The following is a 20,198-nucleotide window of genomic DNA, read 5'->3' as shown; positions in this document are numbered from 1 at the left end:
TTGTGCCTCTGTATTAGTCATCTATTGCTATCTAACAACTTTATCACAAACTTGACAGCTTAAAACAACACACATTTATTATCTCAATTTCTGTGGATCAAGAGTCTGACACAGCTTAGCTGGGCCCTCTGCCTCAGGATCTCACAAGGCTGGAATCCAGGTGTTGGCCAGTGATTCGTTCTCATCTGAGGCTACACAGGAAGGAGCCATATCTGAGCTCACGTAATTGTTGACATCCTTCAGTTCCTATGTAGGCTGCTGCACTGAGGGCACCGGTTTCTTGCTGACTGGTGGCCAGAGCCTCCTTACTAAGTGATCTTCTCCATAGAGCAGCTCACTACACGGCAGCTTGCTTCTTCAAAGCCAGCAAAAGATGGATTGTAATCTTATGTAACATGATAACACACATCCTAAAACCTTCCACACTCAGGGAAGGGGATCACACAAGGCCAGGACATCAGGAGCTGGGATTACAGTGGACAGCCTAGAGTCCATATACCATAGCTCCCTTATGAAAATAGCTCCTTGAACTGTCGTCCCGAAGCGTGGCTCCCCATGAAGTACAAGTCTATGCAGAGGCAGCTCGCCTGGAGGATCCCCCTTGGTGACATCTCCAACTCTCCTCTCCTCCTGTGGTTCAAAGGATTCTTCCCCTCAGTGAGAGTGACTCAAACACTTGAGCTGTCGAGACCTGGCCTGTTCCACCAGCACCTATGCTTTAACAGTGGGCAATCTAAACACTCATAGATGCAGCTGAGATGTGCTCATTGTGTTATATAATGTTGGAGCATGGGAGTGACATGAGTGAGCAGACTTTATGATACTATTTTGAAAACAGCTTTATTGACATATAATTAATTCACCCCTTAAAGGTGTACAATTCAATAGCTTTTCGTATATCCACAGAGTTGTGCAGTCATCACCACAATCAATTGTATAATATTGTCATCTCAAAAAGAAACTCCACATGCCTTAGCCATTACCCCCAATTTTCCCATCCCCCACCCTTAGACAACCACTAAACTAATCTCTATAGATTTGCCTATTTTGGATATTTCATATAAATGGGATCATATGTGATCGGGCTTCTGTCGCTTAGTATGTTTTCAAGGTTCATCCCTGTTGTAGCACATATCAGTACTTTATTTTTTTTTATATTCCATTGTTCGGATATACCGCATTTTATTTATTCATTCATTGGTTGATGGACATTTGGGTTATTTCCACTTTTTGGATATTATGAATAATGCTGACATGAATGTTTCTGGGCAAGAGTTTGTATAGACATGTGTTTTTATTTCTTTTGGGTGCACACTTGGGAGTAGAATTGTTGGGTCATATAGTAATTGTGCTTAACCTACTAAGGTACTGCCAGACTGTTTTCAAAGAGGCTGCACCATTTTCCCTCCCCACCAGCAGATATGACAGTTCCAATCTCTCCACTCCCTCACCAACCTTGTTATTGTCCATCTTATTTGTTATAGCCATCCTATTGAGTGTGAAGTGGTATCACATTGTGGTTTTAAGTTGCATTTCTCTGATGGCTAGTGATATTGAACATATTTTCATGGCTCATTGACCATTTTTATATTTTCTTTGGAGAACTGTCTATTCAGATTCCTTTCTCATTTTAAAATTGGGTTTACAGTAACTTTTTTGATATATTATAAAAGAATTTATGTTCACAGAAGAAAACAGACGCTATGAATAAACATAATAAAAATAATAAATGTCACTTAGCTAGCATATATTGCAAGTTCTGTCTACACTTGGAAAAGGGGATTACACAAGGCCATGGACATCAAGGACTGGGGAGCCTGACCTGTGGTGGCGCAGTAGATGAAGCGTTGGCCTGGAGTGCTGAAGTTGCTGGTTCAAACCCCCGGGCTTGCCTGACCTGTGGTGGCGCAGTGGATAAAGCGTCGACCTGGAAATGCTGAGGTTGCCGGTTCGAAACCCTGGGCTTGCCTGGTCAAGGCACATATGGGAGTTGATGCTTCCTGCTCCTCCCCTTTCTCTCTCTCTGTCTCCTCTCTCTCTCTCTCTCTCTCTCCTTTCTAAAATGAATAAATAAAATAAAATAAAAATCAACCCCCCGGGCTTGCCTGGTCAGGGCACATACGAGAATCAACTACTGCAATTTGATGCTTCCTACTCCCCTGCCTCCCTTTCTCTCTCTAAAGTCAATAAATAAAATCTTTTTTAAAAATGGGGATTATAGGGGCCATCCCAGAGTTTGTATACCACAGCTGCCTTGTTGATCAGCATTGCTAATGAAAATTACTCCTTCAACTGTCCCGAAGCATGGCTCTCCATGAAGTACAAGTCTACGCAGAGACAGCTGGCCTGGAGGATCCCCCTTGGTGACATCTCCAACTCTCCTCTCCTCCTGTGGTTCAAAAGATCCTTCCCTCACTAAGAGTGACTCAAACATCTGCGATGCTGAGAGCTGGCCCATCCCACCAGGACATCATGCTTTAACAGTGGGCCATAGTTAATCATCTTCTTTGATGATTCTTCTTCTTCTTTTTTTAAACGTTAAACACAAAATGGCAGAAAGTTCCCTCAGAGATCCCTGAAGACTTAGAAATGGCTTAAGTTCTACTGACTTTATTTCTTTTCTTTTTTGTTTGTTTCCTTTTTTTTCTGCCATCAGCTTTGGGAAGTACAGTAACCAAATCTTTCCATACTCTGATGTTATTACAAAATGAATTTGAAAATTGTCACAATCTGACTTTGGGCGAGGGGTATGCAACATAATTTAATGACAAAATAACCTGGACATGTTTTCTTTGAATATATGTACCCTGATTTATTAATGTCATCCCATTACCATTAATAAAAATTTATTAAAAAAAAAAAAAGAAAATGGTCAAAATGACATTCTACTTGTCTATGTGTCAAAGACTCATTCAGAGTAAGATAGGACATAGGGCCTCCCTTCAGTAGGAGGCAGAACAGAGTTCTTTGTTTGTTTTTTCCTGTGTGTGATTCCTGATTTCCAAGGCTTCACAGACCTGGCTTCGACTGTTTGCAATTCATTATCTCTGCGACTTTAAACAAATGACTTAACCTCTTTCTGTTCGCCTCATTGCACCTGGCACTGAGTGAAGGATCTGGGAGCAGGGAGTCAAGAAACAGGCTCATTACCAGTTTTGCACTGTGTGGTCTTGGGCAAGTCCCTTTGCCTAGGATAGCCTAATTTTGCCCAGCCGTAAAAAAAAATGGGTTGGACTCGAGGCTCTTTGAGGTTTCGTATGGCTGTGCCGTTCTGTGTTTTATCTCTACCGCTGGGTTGTAAGGAACGGGCATTAAGGTGATGTCTCTCACAAAACCAGTTTTTGATGAAAATGGTAAATACTAGGTAGGGATTTTAGGGAAAATTGAATGAGGCCTGTAATGATGTATGGGTAACAAGATGGAATGCTATTTCTAGGAAGGGGATGGGCGTGGCGGGGCGCTGAGGGGGGTGTGCGGGGAGCGCAGCATCCTTGCAAGCTGACAGAGCTGTCCACCAGCTGGAGCAGAGGCCGAGTCCAGGGAGGATCGCTGATGCAGCGGCTGCGCACTGACGCGCCCAGCCGGCCGATTTGCGTGTCTCCGCCTTTGCGGCCAGCTAATTGGGGGAGCTAGTCCAAAGCTGCATACTGATTGGACGAGCGACCCGCCGCTCAGGCCCAGGAGCGGTCGGTTTCTACTGCGGCTGGGCACCGGCTCCACTCCCGCGTCGGCCTGCGCTCCAGCTGCGCCTGGCCCGGCCCCGGCCCGGCTCGGCTCGGTCTGGCCCCGGCCTCCGAGCGAAGGCGCTGCTGCCGCCTGGGCTGTTCCCAGGGCCATGAGGAGGCGGCGGCAGCCACTGCGGCCCGCGTCAAGGTGACCGGCCGGGCCTGCGGCGTTGAAAGCGGGCGGTGAGAAGAGCGGCCCGCTGGGCGGGGCGGGGCGGGGCCCTGAGGGCCGGGCTGGAGGGAGCTGCAGGTGCGGGAGGCGGGACCCGAGGGGCCGCTGGGCCGGGGAGGGGCCACGGGGCGGAAGGCAGGAGGCCGGCCTGGTGGGGGAGGTTATGTCGGCGGGTTTACGGGCGCGGGGGCTGGGCCGGGGCCTTCGTTGCGCTCCTCGGGTGGGGACTTGGTACGAAGGGCAGCGGGTGTGGGAGTGGAGTTGGGGAAAGGCCGCCGGTGCGGAGGGCGGGGCTGGCGGAGGCAGTTGGGTGGGGCCGAAACACTACAGGTGCGGGGGGCGGGGCTAGGTGGGACAGGTTGCCAATGCGAGTGGGCTGCGAAGAGAGGCCTAAGCGGCCGTAGAGCTTGTGCCTGAGGGAACTACAGGTGCAAGGGGCGGGGCTAGGGAGGCCTGGCAGCGCGGGGGGCGGGACCCTGAATGGTTGCAGGTCCGGAAGCGCGGCCCCAGGTGAGGCGCTAGCAGAGGTGAGTGGTCGCCAGAGAAGGGAGTGCTGTCTTCTCCCATGTCTAGGGTGGGGGTGGGTAGCAGCAGGAGTCTGGGACTCTTTGAGGATTCTGGAGGCTTCGAGAGTTGCCACTGGGCCAGAAGGGCTTGCCAGGCCTGCCTGTGCTTCTCCTCAGTCGGACTTGGGTCTTAGCTGTCCTGGGTATAAGGCTGGCTGCTTCCACTGTGCCACGCTGTACCTTAAGTGGGACGCACCATTTTTCAACCTAAGGGACTTTTCCTGTTTCTGTTGAAGGGGCCATGCCTAGATGAGGGGCGCTTGGTTTTCATTTCATTATCAACTGTTGAGAAATGTGTGTGCTTGAAGAGTAGTGTGAATCTAGAAGGGTCCTGGCGGGCTGCCTCCTGATACCAGAAGCAGCTGCACATCTTAAAAGTGGTAGTCTCCAAAAGGCCGAAATGGCAGCATGGTTAGGGGGAAGAACTGTAATGAGGGTTCAGAAGCTTTTGCCTCTGTGTTATCTTGGAGAGCATCTTTTTTTCCTTTGCAAAATGAGTATCATGGTACCAGCCTTATGTGCCTCCCAGGGGCCTTGTGAGGATAAGATGGAACTGTGCTTACTGTGCATGTCCTTGTGAAGTTCTATCTCCCTTGTCTGTGTTGATGAGCAGGTTGGATTGAGGAACTGAGGGTCTAAAGAAGAGATTTCTAAGAGGAGGGAATTTCTAGACCGTTTTCTTGTGAGTTTGGGATGAAGCTTGTGGCAGGGAGTCCCCAGAAGAGTCATTCCTGTCTCGAATGGTGACTGCTCCTCTTTGTGAGACTCTGAGGGAGCTGTGGCAGAGAAAAATGGCAGAAGGAAAGCAGATGGACATTTAATTGTCTTCTGACCTTTAGACTCCAACCCCAGTGAGGACTCTGAACTGGAACAGGAGTCTTAGGCTTGAGCCTTATGGAACTCCCCTTCCTGATTCAAGTACAAACCCTTAATTTACCACACTAAACAGAGGGAAATGCCAGAATTTCATTAGGTTCCTAGGGGCAGAGAGAAGAAAGCAAGATGATGTGTCTGCCTCCTACTCAGAAGAGTGTCCCATACCCATGTATGTGACCTTTCATTGTGTAGTGCTTTTACTTGCTAGCAGTTAGACCAATCTGAACTGTAATTCCTCTTACCTGTGTTGCATGGACAGAAGAAAGGCAGAAGGAAGCTTCTCCTGTACTGATCTGCATTTTTCCTCACAGAAGATATGGGACTTTTTGGGGACCAACCACCCTGGTGCTGTCTTCTTACACTACCACTAGTTTTGTGGTAGTGATCCAGTGGCCTCGTGAGGATGACATCTCAGGGCTGGGTCTTTACTCTGACTTGTGCTTACGTGGCAGGTACCCATGGGGCAGTGGTTCTCAAAGTGTGCGCCAGGGCGCACTGGTGCACCCTAGAAGATTTCTAGGTGCGCCCTATGGTATTCCAGAGAAATATGTGCCTGTTGGGGACCAAAAAACCTACAGGGTTTTTGGAGTTTAGATTTTTGGGGGACAGAGGTGTGGGGAATTGGCTATAAGCTGACAGTCTGCCCAACCCCCCACCTCACTTAGCTGATCAGGTTGCAAAAGGCTGTTAAACTGTAGTGCTGGATTATTTACACTACGTCCCATGTTCTTCGGAAAGACTGGAGGCAAGTTTCTTCTATCCTTTGTTTGGTGTAAAATTAAGATGATATGTATGTGGGGGTTGATGATTAAACATAAGGAATTGTTTCTTGAAGCCTTTTGGATTTCTATAAAAGAAGAATATGTGTCAATATCTAAAAAAAGCTTTGAACATTTTACTGCAATTTTCAACATCCTATTTATGTGAATTAGGATTTTATACCATCAACACAATTAAGAGTAAAAGAGGAATTCTTCAATGTATTGATGAGGAAATGAGAGTTTGCCTTTCAAATATATGCCCAAACATTGAAGAAATTGCTAGGACACAGCAAGTTCATGTTTCTCATAAACACAAGAATGAAGAAACTTAACACATTCGTGCTGGGACCTGCCGAATTTACTAAATCTTACTAAGAATGTATCTATATATATAAAAAGATAAATTTTTTGTCTTTTTTTTATTTTTTAATCCCTCTTTTTTATGAATTCTAAAAAGCATAATAAAAAATGTAACAAAAATGTTTTTAAATGTCAGAATAAATTTAATTTTGTCGTATTTATTTTGTTTAATTACCATAAAAGTACTCTGGACTTTATATATATATATATATATATTTTTTTTTTTTTTCATTTTTCTGAAGCTGGAAACAGGGAGAGACAGTCAGACAGACTCCCGCATGCGCCCGACCGGGATCCACCCGGCACGCCCACCAGGGGCGGTGCTCTGCCCCCCAGGGGGCGATGCTCTGCCCATCCTGGGCGTCGCCATATTGCGACCAGAGCCACTCTAGCGCCTGAGGCAGAGGCCACAGAGCCATGCCCAGCGCCCGGGCCGTCTTTGCTCCAATGGAGCCTTGGCTGCGGGAGGGGAAGAGAGAGACAGAGAGGAAAGCGCGGCGGAGGGGTGGAGAAGCAAATGGGCGCTTCTCCTATGTGCCCTGGCCGGGAATCGAACCCGGGTCCTCCGCACGCTAGGCCGACGCTCTACCGCTGAGCCAACCGGCCAGGGCTGGACTTTATATTTTTTTCTTTAGTATTTGACTTAATTATTATAACAGTTTTCTCAGAAATTTGTATATAGTGTGTCTACAATTATTTATAGTATTTTAATTGCACCCTGGCTTCAAAAAGTTTGAGAACCACCTCCATAGGGTCTAGAAGCAGCATATGAGTTGTCCTATTGTCCTATTGTCTTGGCAGAAATTATGTAAATGGCTCTCAGAGATTGCTGCCCTCTGGATAACCATCGTGCTTGGTGGGTTAAAAGAAAAGCCCAAACTTGGTGGAGCTAGAACATGTGTTGGATAACGAGGGGATAGGTTTTTTTATTGTCTTTTATTGTAGTGACAGTATCCAGGGTTGAGAGAGAAACTTCATTCATGGAAAATATTGCATCCAAGGCTCTCAGTGACATAGCCCAGTTTACCTTTGAAAATTGATCTTCTTTTTCAGTATGGTGGTAAGATCTCTGAGTTGAAGTCTGCATTTGAAGTCTCATGCACCAGATTCTTAGCTTCTCAGAGCTTTGGTTTCCTTATTTGTGAAACAAGGATGATTATGCCTACCTGGAGGCTCATTAGGAAGAAGAAATGAGACAAGATGTTTGAAAGCACCTGATGTATCAGGCACTCAATATATGTAGGGCCTGTTTCTGCCCCTCCCTGCCTTCCCGTCTTTCAACACAACAGAACAGCACATGGCATATAAGAAGAGCAGGACTGGTGATGCTGAGGCTTTCACTTCTTATGTAACTAGTGAAATCCCCTTCCCTCTCTAGGCCTCGGTTTTCTTAGCTGAGTAAGAACGGTATTAGACTATGTGAACATTAAAAGGGTCCTAGCTCTTGCATTTGGTTTAACATGCCCTCATATTTTCTGGAAAGACAGGAGGGAGGAAGCTAACAACCTATTCTTTAGTTCTTCTTTTAAAAATATCTGTCTAGCACTTTACCTGGCAGAGAAAAAATATTGTAACATGAATAAAATTAGTGAACCTCAATATCAAAGCCAAAAGTCGTTTAACAGTCCTATTTCACCCCAAAGTAAGTTCATCTATTTATGTTCATAAACATATATAAATTTTCATGTTTACAATCATATGTATGTGAATATTTGGGAAGGGCCTGGGAATAAGTGGTTTCTTTAAACGATGTTTTTATCTTATTTTCTTCTTATTCTTATTATTTTTTTTGTATTTTTCTGAAGCTGGAAACGGGGATAGACAGTCAGACAGACTCCCACATGTGCCCGACCGGGATCCACCCGGCACGCCCACCAGGGGGCGATGCTCTGCCCCTCTGGGGTGTAGCTCTGCCGCGACCAGAGCCACTCTAGCGCCTGGGGCAGAGGCCAAGGAGCCATCCCCAGAGCCCAGGCCATCTTTTGCTCCAATGGAGCCTCGCTGCGGGGAGGGAAGAGAGAGACAGAGAGGAAGGAGAGGGAGCAGGGTGGAGAAGCAGATGGGCGCTTCTCCTGTGTGCCCTGGCCGGGAATCGAACCCAGGACTTCTGCACCCCAGGCCGACGCTCTACCACTGAGCCAACCGGCCAGGGCCTTATCTTATTTTTTAAGAACTTAAAAAAAAATTACACATGAATTTTTTTTTTAAAGACAAGTAGTTCGCCCTGGCCGGTTGGCTCAGCGGTAGAGCGTCGGCCTAGCGTGCGGAGGACCCGGGTTCGATTCCCAGCCAGGGCACATAGGAGAAGCGCCCATTTGCTTCTCCACCCCTCCGCCGCGCCTTCCTCTCTGTCTCTCTCTTCCCCTTCCGCAGCCAAGGCTCCATTGGAGCAAAGATGGCCCGGGCGCTGGGGATGGCTCTGTGGCCTCTGCCCCAGGCGCTAGAGTGGCTCTGGTCGCAACATGGCGACGCCCAGGATGGGCAGAGCATCGCCCCCTGGTGGGCAGAGCGTCGCCCCATGGTGGGCGTGCCGGGTGGATCCCGGTCGGGCGCATGCGGGAGTCTGTCTGACTGTCTCTCCCTGTTTCCACATTAAAAAAAATGAAAAAAAAAAAAAAAAAAAAAAAAAAGACAAATAGTTCAAAGGAGAACAAATATAAAGAACCTGTCTTTTTTTTAATATTTATTTTATTGATTTTAGAGACAGGAAGGGAGAGAGTGAAAGACAGGAACATCTGTTCCTGTATGTGCCATGACCCAGATCGAACCAGCAACCTCTGTGCTTTGGGATGATGCTCTAACCAACCGAGCTATCAGGCTGGGGCATTTCTTTCCTTGAGCTTCCATTTCCTACTCCTCCCTAGAGGCAAGCACTATTAACATTTTCTTGTTTATTATATATCTTTTCTGTTATACAAATAACAGCATTCAGTACATACACTTGCTCCATACCTTATTAACTTAATCTATTTTGGAAGTTGTTCCAACATTGGAAAATGTTCCAGTTGGTACATAGAGTTCCTCCTAAATAAATGTTTTTGACCGGTATTGTAAGCACAGTTTTGATCTCCATTCCACCCCTATCCCCACCCCCATGTTTACTCAGTAATGGTTAGCAGTCATTGTTTAGAAGGATAACAAGAGACAGCTCTTTTTCTCTTCTAGGAAAGAAATGGCTTTGGTCCCAGTGAACACGACTAAAGGGTTATCCCTGAATTTGGATCCAAGGCAGAGAGGACAGAGAAAGGAAAAGGGATTTGTTCCTAGTAATTGAAAATTGATTTTTCATCCACGTAAGATTCAAAGTTCAGCTCTGTTAGTTACTGTATTACTTGGCACACTGTATTTAGTTTCCTTATCCGTATAAAGGGTGATGATAATAGGATCTACCTGTTGAGTTTTTGTGTAGAGGAAATGAGACCATGCAGGCAAAGTACTTGCAGCAATAGTAGGTCGGTAGATACACAAGAACAGGTAGCTTGTATGTTATGACTAATCTAAAGTTGACTCTTATTCTTTGTCAGCAAATATTTACTTGGCATTGAAGATGAGCCATGGAGAATGCCCATAGTTCTTGCCCTTGAGATGCTCACACACTGTGCAGGGAGATAGGCATACGAGTCACTGATGATGAAACAGTACGGTGGGCCTGATGGTGGGGAGGTGAACAGTATGGGGCTGTCAAGGAAGGAAACAATGACTTCTCCCTGAGTGATTTGAGAATGGCTTCCCAGCTCAGGTTTCTTCTCCTTTGTGAAACCTACTCAGTTCTAAGCACAAGTGACTACTCCCATTTGCACTCCCTTGACTTTGATTGTGTGTACACCTTGATGGGAGCATTACTGCATGCATTGCTTGATGCTCATGTCTCCTCCCTGCACAGGGATTCTCCTACTTTCATTGTTGCTGAGTCTCCAGGGTAAGCCTTTGGTGGACATTGTGATGGACCTCTGCTCAGACAAGTCATGCCACCAAATGTTGGCAAACGAATTGATAAACTTTTAGTTCTCTGGTGAAACCCAGACTGTGGACTCTGTCACTTCATTCTCCAAGTACTTGAGTGCCGGCTCTGAGACAGGCACATGCTGTGCCATATACCAGCTGTAGACTGTGGGTATGGCTGGTGACGCCTGTCCTACAAAGTCTTAGGGATAGGAGAGGAAAGAACTGTTTGCTTCAGGTGCTCTGGGATAAGATGGGGAAGCAGAAAAGAGGACAAATCTAAAAACGAACAGCTTAGTGTGCTGAAGCCCATCACTCCTTTCTCAGGTAGGGCTGCCCACCCTTCCCTTGGTGTGGGGTTGCCAGGGAGCAGTCCTGAGGGAGAGGAGTAGGTGGTCTGCGGATTTTGACCAGGGATAGGGGATAGTAGTTTGGGTTGGCTTCTGTGAGGGACCTCCGGGAGCATTTCTGGGTCACTTCCTTCACGTGGGCTCTCATTCATCAGCCTCGCTGGGCTCTGGCTTTGGGCTAAACCCTTTGCTGGATACTGGGCATGTGGAGCTGAAGGAGCTCCACCCTGTCCTTGTGGAGCTGATGATCAGTAGGTGGAGGAGTTCCACGCAAACAGAAGGTGACTGGCTGTGACGGAGGGCCTCAAGCGAAGTGGCCAAGCAGAGTCAGACTCTGGAGTTAGGCAGATCTGTGTTCAAATCCTCGCTCTTCCACCCACAGCCTCTGTGGCCTTGGGCAAATGTGCTCCTCACTCGGGGTCTCAGTTTACTGATCTGTAAAGTGGGGATAGCAGTGTGACCTAATGTGGGGCTCTTGTTGAGGATTCAGTGAAATAATGCAGTGGGGTGTTTAGCCCGCTTCCTGACAGGAAACTGATGCTTGCAGTGTTCACTGGCGTTTTAATTACCCTCAGTGCTGTGGGAACACTAAGCAGCACCTCTTTGGCCATTTCCTCTGGGTTCCAGGATGGGGGTAATGGTGATATATGAGTGGTGGAGGTGAAGGTGATGGTTGAGGTATCCAGGAAACCAGCTCTGAAATCACAAGTGCTTAAGGACTCTATGAAACATTCCTCAGGGGCCTGTTGACCAAAGGCTAGGGGTTTGTTTGTCTATAAGGGTTTCCTCCCCCTTTTGCACAAGCTCTTCTTGAGGTGAGTTTACATTGCCCTCCCGAGCACTCGCCTGCTTCGATCAATTCTCGGACTCTGCTGTGTGTGGGGGCATGAGTCAGGCTTGTCTACTCCGCATCTCCTGAGGAGCAGAGGCCATGGAGACCCAGGACAGCAAGTCCTTCCCCGGGCGTTCTTCAGAGCCTTCACATCCATGTGCTCTCTGCAGGAGCTTTCTCTGCTGAGCATGAGCGTCGGAGAGGCAGATAGGGGAGCGCGGAAGGCAGGCACTGCAGAGTCAGGGCGCGGTGGGCCAGTGGCCTGACCCCACTACCCACAAGCCTTGCTTTCAGGCAGATGAGCACTCTTCTGTTTCCTCGTGGGTACAGGAGATGTGATAGTGTTACCTCCTCAGGGTTCGCAGAGGAGGTGCTGTGGGACAGGACTTAGTGTGGTCCTCACACACTAGGAGCACCTGGTGGCCATCGTCAGAGGGCACGGGCTGCCCTGTAGAGGGTGCAGCCTGTGTGGGGAATGAGAACGCAAGCCCAGACAGCAGCCCGGTTCCAGTGAGCAAGGGAGCGGAGTAGCCCTGAGGGTGAGCCCTCCCTTGGGCCAGTTCAGGAAGGCTGGCTGCCCGGTTCTTTGTTTTTTATTTTTCTGTGATTCCACATAAATAATGGATCTTTAATACAAACTGATGCAACATTATACTTTCTCTCTTAGGATTTAAATATTTTTATTGTATGGTTTTATTTTAAGTTTAAGGCAATTACTTGAGATTCAGAAGAAAAATTAAATGCTTGGCCTCAACAAAGTTTCTTTGAAGATCATCTTACTGGAGATGAAAGAAAGAATAATGAATGTAATTAAATTGGTGTTTATTGGATAAAATAATTCTCTGTATAAGCTTGATAACTAGGTCAAGGGAAGTCTGCTTTTGGTACATTTCTGGCTAATTAAATATTTATGGAAAACAATTTAATAAATTCAGAAGAATTTGCTGTGTGTGTTGTTTTGTGGCAATAAAGTATATTATAGGGAATTAAGTGAATTTCACTATTTTAAGGTAGTTCTTATTTTGTGTCTTTTCTGTGGCTGTGTTTTGTTGTTGTTTTTTTCCCCTCTAGGCACCATATCTCTAACACTTTGTCCACTAACCTTTATAGAGTGTTTCCCCAGTAGGCTCTCAGAGTACCCTTCTATAGCATGTAATAACACTATGTGGCCTGACCTGTGGTGGTGCAGTGGATAAAGCGTCGACCTGGAAATGCTGAGGTCGCTGGTTCAAAACCCTGGGCTTGCCTGGTCAAGGCACGTATGGGAGTTGATGCTTCCAGCTTCTCCCCGCTCCTTCCTCTCTGTCTCTCCTCTCTCTCTCTCCGTCTCTCTCTCCTCTCTAAAAATGAATAAATAAAATTAAATTAAATTAAAAATTAAAAAAAAAAATCCTAACAAAAAAAAACCCAAAACAAAAAAAACAAAACAAAACACTGTGTGGCCAAGAGCAACTTCCTTGTGACTCCCTACTAGGCTTTGCAGAGTCAGAGTCTGCATCTGTTCCCTCTGCCCTGATGATCTGTGTGTGTCATCCCCTCAGCTTAAAACCCTTCAGTGGTTTCTAATTTCTCATAGAAAAAAGACCAAATTGTTAGCCTGGCCTGCTGGGTGTAACAATATGTTCTTCAGTGTAATTGTTGGTTATGTGTGTCTCCTCTGGTGCAGTGTAATGCAGTCCCATCAGATCAAGGTCTGTGGCTGCTCTACTTACCAAAAGGGTCCTCAATGTCTGCATATAGCATCTGGCCTATAATAGATGCTCCAGAGATGTTTGTTGAATGAACAAATTTAGTAGGTGCCCAGGGACTGATTTGAATCTATAAAATGAGAAGGTTGTTGGATCTGAGGTCCCTTCATTATAAAATATCCCAGTACATTACAGAGTCTCTTGACACTTGATTTTCAGCCTCATACCCACTCTGCACAGTAGGTGGAGGCAGGCTTTGAAGTGCAGAGGAGAAAATGGAAGATCAGGTTAAACAAACTCAGTAGCTACAAGGTGTAGCTATGGGAGAAGTTGAGGGCTCCTCACCTGTTTTCTCACCCTCAGCAATCTCAAGGTGTGATTTCTGACACAATGGAGGAGTCACAAGTGAGGTAAAGAAACAGGGATTCATGGAAAAAAGATATTTGTAATCATATCTCTTGGTTTTAGTTTTTTTTAATTTTCTGGTCATTGAATTTGAGGAGTTGAGTTCAATTTGTAATGATGGGATTTATGATCTGGTTTCATTCTAGGGACCGGGAAACCCTGATCTTTCTTCACGTATAGTAATCATTGATGCTGGTTGATAGCTAAGATTAGAATTTGTTCTTGTTGGGAAGTTTTTTGATAGAATTAGAAGTTACTTGTGATTGATATGTAGCACTCTTTTTTTGTTTTCAAAAGATGCTGATTGTTTCAGTTAGCTTATATCCCTGCTTTATCTCTGGGCATACCTGCTACTAAGCTGTTTTGCAGTGAGCACTCTCTGTGGCCTTTGTGCTCATCAGATATAGTGCTAATCCATTCTGAAGATTGAAGATCATTGAGTCTACTCTCCCCACCTTCCAGGTGAGTGTGGGGACTTTGCCAGGGTTTTGTACTCAGGTATCCTGATTCCCCACCCAGCAAAACTCATGGACTTCAGCACGTCCATTTGCATATTATAGTTTCTCAACAACTACCTGCAGCTTATGGAATGTTGCTTATAGACCACGTCCATGAAGAAGCATTTCTCTCTGATGAAATCTCTGCTTTAAGATCCTTTGTTGAATCTGCAGTGTGACTGCATGGGAAGAGGAACAAAGACCTGGCTTAGTGTAGAGCTCCAGTGTTCTGTGTTGATGGCTGGCTAAGAAAAGGCAGTGCCTCTGGTGGTCTGTTAGCAATATGTGTACTGATCATAGGGAGCTTTATCATAATGTTAGGGGCTCCTTGAGGGCTGAGGGATTCTTGGAACTTAGTTTTATCAATATAGCCAGTATACTAGTGGAACAGAGAGAGCAGCCTGGTGTTACAGAAAGATCACTGAGTTTGAAGCCAGAAACGGGATATTCGTGCTATCCATGTAAGCAGGAATATCCCCTGTGTGTGTGCATCCTTTCTTCAGTAGGAAACCCCAGCTTTACGATCTGAGATTGCTTGGTGAGGGTTGAATCAGAGGAAAGAGATGGATGGTATTCAAGTATTGTGCCAGTAATCAAAGACAGCCTTGCCCTGGCTGTTGGCTATAGTGTCATCTCTATATGCCAAGGTTGCAGGTTCTGTCCCTCGTCAGGGCACATACAAGAGTCAACCAATGAATATATGGATGGATGGAACAATGGGTTGATGTTTCTCTCTCTCTCTCTGGAAGGAAGGAAAGAAGGAAGGAAGGAGGGAGGGAGAGAGGGAGAAAAGCCTCATTTCTTGTTCCCTCCTGTCTTCTAGACCTACTTGTCTACTGGTCCATCTGTCTATTCATTCCTCCATCACGCATTCATCGAGTTCTTATTCAGGGCCTGCTCAGTGCCAGCACTGTGCTGATTGGGGCCTACAGTAAAGGAAAAGGACAGGTCTGGTACTTGCTGTCTTTTAGCTTACAGTCTAGTAGCATAGTTAAATAAGTATAAAAGTAATAACAGGTAAGTATATAAAATATTAATTACAGTATTGATGATGATGGCCACAGACGAAGAATACAAGGTGCTTAGGGGGTCAGAGACAGCATCTGAGAGGAAAGATGAGTTGGAGTTTGCCAGGTGAAGAGGTGGCAGCTATATCTGTCCCGGTCCTAGTTAGGGCAAGGGCATGGTGAACTCAAGAAGTAACAGTAAGCCAGTGTGGCTGGGCATTGACTACAAGGAAGATACTGTAGTGTTTATGTCTGGTGGTCACGGCACTGTTTTCCTGACCTGTGCTGGAAATCCCAACAAATTTCTATGGTTGCTAACTCTTCTTTTTCAGAAGTCCCACGCATCACCAAAGCATCATTACTGAAACATTATCTGCCATGGCTTTCAAGGTATCAGTTGGGCCTACCGTATTTCTCTATGTATAAGCTGCACCCTTTTTTGAAAAATTTGGTGTCTAAAAACTGGGTGCGTCTTATATAGTGATTGTAGTTTTTTTTTACTTGCATTTCCCACTTTTTCGCACTTGTTTTTGTGCTCATTGTTGAAGATAGTGATTCGTCATCAGACACATGAGAACAAGCTAATGGATGGGAGTTTTGACAGTGATGAGGAGTTGTATGAATGTTATGAATAAAATTTGAGTTCAATAAATTTTTTTTTTAGATTTTATTTATTCATTATAGAGAGGAGAGAGAGAGAGAGAAGGGGGGAGGAGCAGGAAGCATCAACTCCCATATGTGCCTTGACCAGGCAAGCCCAGGGTTTCGAACCAGTGACCTCAGCATTTCCAGGTTGACGCTTTATCCACTGCGCCACCACAGGTCAGGCCGAGTTCAATAACTTTATGTAATACGTTTTTTTTTTCAAATTTCAGGTCCTAAAATTAAGGTGCATCTTATACATGGGGAAATGTATTTTTATTGCATTAAAGATTGGTTGCTTCCTACGCTTCTCCAGGGAATAGAAGAACACCTTAAACTCATTAGTGGTTTTCATTCATGAAGTGAACAATTACTGAGCATGTAACTGGCTTGACTCCTTGCTCTCAGGAGCCCACCAGCCTGACAATAAATTATGTTGGTGCTGTGTCAGGGGTGATAAGTGGTAGAAAAGGAAGCTATAGGACTGAATCGGAATCACAGGATGTTCAAGGTGGATTTTCAGTTTTTTCCGTGAAGGGGGATGTAGGCAGGGGAAATGGGTTGTACAGAGGCACTGCAGGAGGGGGCACGCCATGTCTCAGCAGTGGTGAGCGGTGTGGTGTTGGCTGGAGTGTGAGGTGCATGGTGAGGCAAGGGAGGGCGAGCTGAGGGAGACGAGGTTGGAAAGTGGTTTGGGGTCAGTACTCAGAGGGACTTGCAGGCATGCTTAGGAGTTTGGATGTCATCCTGTGGTGAGTGGAGACTTGTTCTGGAGTCATAAGAGGAGAGAAACACCACCACTTATAATCCTGGTGGAGGGTGGATGGTGTGGGAGATGAGCAAGGGGGCTGTTGAGTCTTCACCTGGCCACGTGGGTGGAGAGGAGCAGGCAGGTTTTGAGAGAAACGGAGGTAGAAGCCTCCCTCTTGGATATTTAGTGGATGGATAGGGCAGTGTCAGTGTTTCTCACTTAGGGAGGTGAAGAGCTGGGCCGGTCACAGAGATAGGGAACATAAAAGGAGTACTGAATTGGGAGGAGGCCATTTTGAGTTTGGGGTGCCTGTGGGACAGGATTCAGCAGCTGGCCTGCTAGTCTGGAGTTCAGAGAGATCTGGGCTAGAGTTATAGTTCTTACTTCTTGGAGCATCAGAATCCTCTGTGGTGTTTGGGGCAGAGAGGCTGACCATTTGTATAATAAAGAGTTTTCAAGGATAGTCCTGATGCCTTCACTTGTCTAGAGAGAGACGTGGGGCTATCCTTGTAGAGCTGGCCCCTGAAGTGGTAGGACGGATATTGGATTACTCGGGAAGATTAGTGTAGTGAACAGAGGATTCTGGCCGCCCTGCTGGGAAGCCCCAGCACAAGGGGTGGACACTCAGTGGAAGAGTCAGTGAGCAAGGGGGAAGATGATGGTGTGGAAACTGGTGGTGGTGTTGGTCCTGCTCTCTCCCTGCAGGGTCTCTGGAAGCTGAGTGCTCTGGTGCCCCACATCGGCACTCTTTTTTTCACTAATGTCAGCTAGTCTCACACAAAAGTGGTCATTTTAGCTACCTTCACTTCTGTGTATAAAAGACTCTGAGGGAGGCTATAAACCCATCAGCTTCCCTTAGAACCTTCTCACGCAATCCACTCACATCTTCTGTTGGTGATCCTTTGGACTGACATATCTGGCTCTTGAAGCAGGAAAGTTGGGGCCCCATTTAACATTCTGGGGTTCTGGATGGTTCTGCAACCTTGGTGGGAAGAGTGTATGTCTAGATCCTAGGAAAGGCAGCTGTCAGAACTATTGGAGGAAATTCTGAGAAGATGATAAAACCAGCATGAGGGGTAGAACACAGTGGAAGAGTCAGAGGAGCAATAGGAGTGCCCAGTGAGGAAGGAGGAAGATGATGATGGGGAAACTGGACTGGTAGTGCATCATTGGTCTCCTGTGAATCGTGAACTTTGGTAGCAGGGAAGAGCCTGCGGTAGAATTTTCAGAATTTATAGGTCAGGTGTCACAAGGTACTTGAGATCTACCCAGACTGCTAGTAGAGGGAAGGTCCTAAATTGGCAAAAGTGGAAGTCCACCTGGTAGGTCTAAATGCCTGACAAATCAGCTTACAGAACCCAGTCAAGAGCCTTTAATCTGTGAAAGCCAATGGGAAATGATCTGTGATCCAACATGTGTTTTGTATTACCCTGAATTCAAAGAGCTAGGAGTATAGGACAGAGGCAGAGACTGGGTTGTCACTGACCCTGGTGCTGAAAGACACAGGTGAGAAGAACTAAGAAAGGATCAAGGATAACTCAAGGGAAGTAGCTGTCCTTAATGCTAGGGTCAACCACCTTGGTATGAAGCCATTTTCTCCTCAGGAAAGGAAAAAGAAGAGGGATTAATGTTTGTGGAGTTGTGAAATGCCAGGCAAAGTGAAGGGAGCAGATGGATAGATGGGTGTACATCTTCTCTCCCTCTCCCCCTTCTGTCCCTCTCTCCCTCTTTCCCTCCTGCAGCCAGTGGCTCAATTGATTCATGCAGTCCATTCATATCTCAGCCTTGGTGCTGAGGATAGCTCTGTTGGAGTGCATCAGCCTCAAGCACTAAAAATAGTTCGGTACTTGAGCATCGGCCCAAGATGGGGTTGCTGGGTTGATCCTGGTTGGGGCGCATGTGGGAGTCTACCTCACATTCTCCCCTCCTCTCACCTAAAAAATGTAAAAGAATGTAAAATGCTTTCACCTAAAAAAATGTAAAATGCTTGTGGGCTAGAATATAAATAATTGGTTCAGAATAGGGTACAGATGTAACTGGTTCAGATTTGACCGTTGCCCAAGGACTCACTACCCAAATGGCCTTGGTAAAGGTAGTCAGAACCCTGCATTCTTGGCATACCCAATATGACATGTTGGAGAGCCAGAGACAATGGAGGACTGAGTCTCCTAGCAGGTAGTTGGCAGAATTCAATGGGATAATGCATGTAGAGTGCATGCTACAGTGTATGCCCATAGGAAGCTCTTGATAAGTATAATCCCTAATGCTGGGCATGGTGGTGTGCGCCTGTTGTCCCAGCTACTCGGGAGGCTGAGGCGGGAGGATCGCTTGAGCCCAGGAGTTCTGGGCTATAGTGCGCTATGCCAATTGGGTGTCCGCACTAAGTTCGGCATCAATATGGTAACCTCCCGGGAGCGGGGGACCACTAGGTTGCCTAAGGAGGGGTGAACCGGCCCAGGTCGGAAGTATAATCCCTAATGTCTGTAGGCCTAATGATCACACGGTCAGTTATCACAGTCTTTCTGCCTGGTTTTCAGTGTTGTCTAGACAAGACCGGATGTCCTGGAATTCACAAGATGCTGGGGGAGCCTGAAGGGGAAAGAAAGCTAACTTTCAGTTGCTTGTGTATAGCTTTTGCTTTCTTGCACACATTTCATACCCAGTATATCCCTGGAGCATGTACTTTCCTAGCTGTTGGTGAATTATTTATAACTCTTTCTTAAATATAATCAAATGAAGTTTTGTTTCTTGTGCTTAATATTTGTGATTCACTTAATTTGGAATAAAGTGCAGTAAGCATTATGAAATAGGGTATTATTTATTTATCTATATATTTAGCAAAATTATTGATAACAAATTTCAGACTAATAAAACTTTAAATCTATATGATGTTTAAGCATATCATAAAAATATAGAGCTAAAGAATATTTAAAGATTAGGTCAACTTTCCAGTTTTATAGAAGAGGAAACGGTAGCAAGAAAAGTGAAAACATTGACTAGAGAGAGATCACAACTGGTGAGTGATGGATGTGGTACTGGATCTTAGCCGATGGCCCTGTCCAGGAAAGCTGGAACCCATTAGGGTAGATAGAGGGAACTGAAGGGAATCCATCTACACTGTTTTGGGTAAATGTGAGATCAGGACTCATCTCTCCTCACTCAAAAATAAATAGAAAAATTGACATTAAAGAGGACCCACTGAGAAGACCCAGCAGTATAAAGGAAAATAAGCAAGGCATGTGAGAAATAGAGGAAGAGCAGACTTTCAGGAAAAGTTTTCCAAACCTTTACTCACTAAACTGAAGTGATTTTCAAACATCATCTTTGCTCTCTAAGAGAATTTATAGATGTCCTAAAAGTTGAGATGATGAGTCAACAGACTGAGATGAAAAAGGAGTTTGAGGACTTTGAAATTAGCACTGCAGAAGGTCAAGGAGTGTCACAGTCCAGCCACAATGAGTCTATTACAGGGTCTTCGAAGGAGACAAGGTATGGAATTAAATAAATGATAGAGACTTAAAGATATATATGTACAAACAAGTTCGGGAGGACGGCACGGGAAACAGTCTCTACTGCTCCTAAGCCAATGCAATGGCGGCTCCCAGAAGCACATCCGTTTTTATT

General features: G+C 45.9%; 1 protein-coding gene and 1 non-coding gene across 14 annotated transcripts in view; one reads left to right on the top strand and one right to left on the bottom strand.

Moving 5' to 3' along the window:
- Positions 1–20,198, top strand: part of RALGPS1 (Ral GEF with PH domain and SH3 binding motif 1) — a 330,788-nt gene that overhangs the window by 39,080 nt on the left and 271,510 nt on the right. For 7 of the 13 annotated variants that reach the window (XM_066256191.1, XM_066256186.1, XM_066256188.1 and 4 more), the window contains exon 1: positions 4,300–4,424. The exons of 2 other annotated variants lie outside the window; for them this stretch is intronic. The gene's annotated coding sequence lies outside the window, so the exon portion shown is untranslated. Of the gene's footprint in view, positions 1–3,692; positions 3,909–4,259; positions 4,425–20,198 lie in introns of those variants that run through there. 4 more of the 13 variants (XM_066256181.1, XM_066256180.1, XM_066256183.1 and 1 more) reach the window with 4 other exon arrangements.
- TRNAP-GGG (transfer RNA proline (anticodon GGG)) lies at positions 8,538–8,613 on the bottom strand. Its single transcript has one exon. It is a non-coding gene; the product is annotated as a tRNA-Pro (tRNA).

Source organism: Saccopteryx bilineata, chromosome 2 (assembly GCF_036850765.1).
Source record: "Saccopteryx bilineata isolate mSacBil1 chromosome 2, mSacBil1_pri_phased_curated, whole genome shotgun sequence".
Lineage (NCBI taxonomy): Eukaryota > Metazoa > Chordata > Mammalia > Chiroptera > Emballonuridae > Saccopteryx > Saccopteryx bilineata.
Note: the sequence above shows the minus strand (reverse complement) of the source record. Positions and strands in the feature narration are given on the sequence as shown.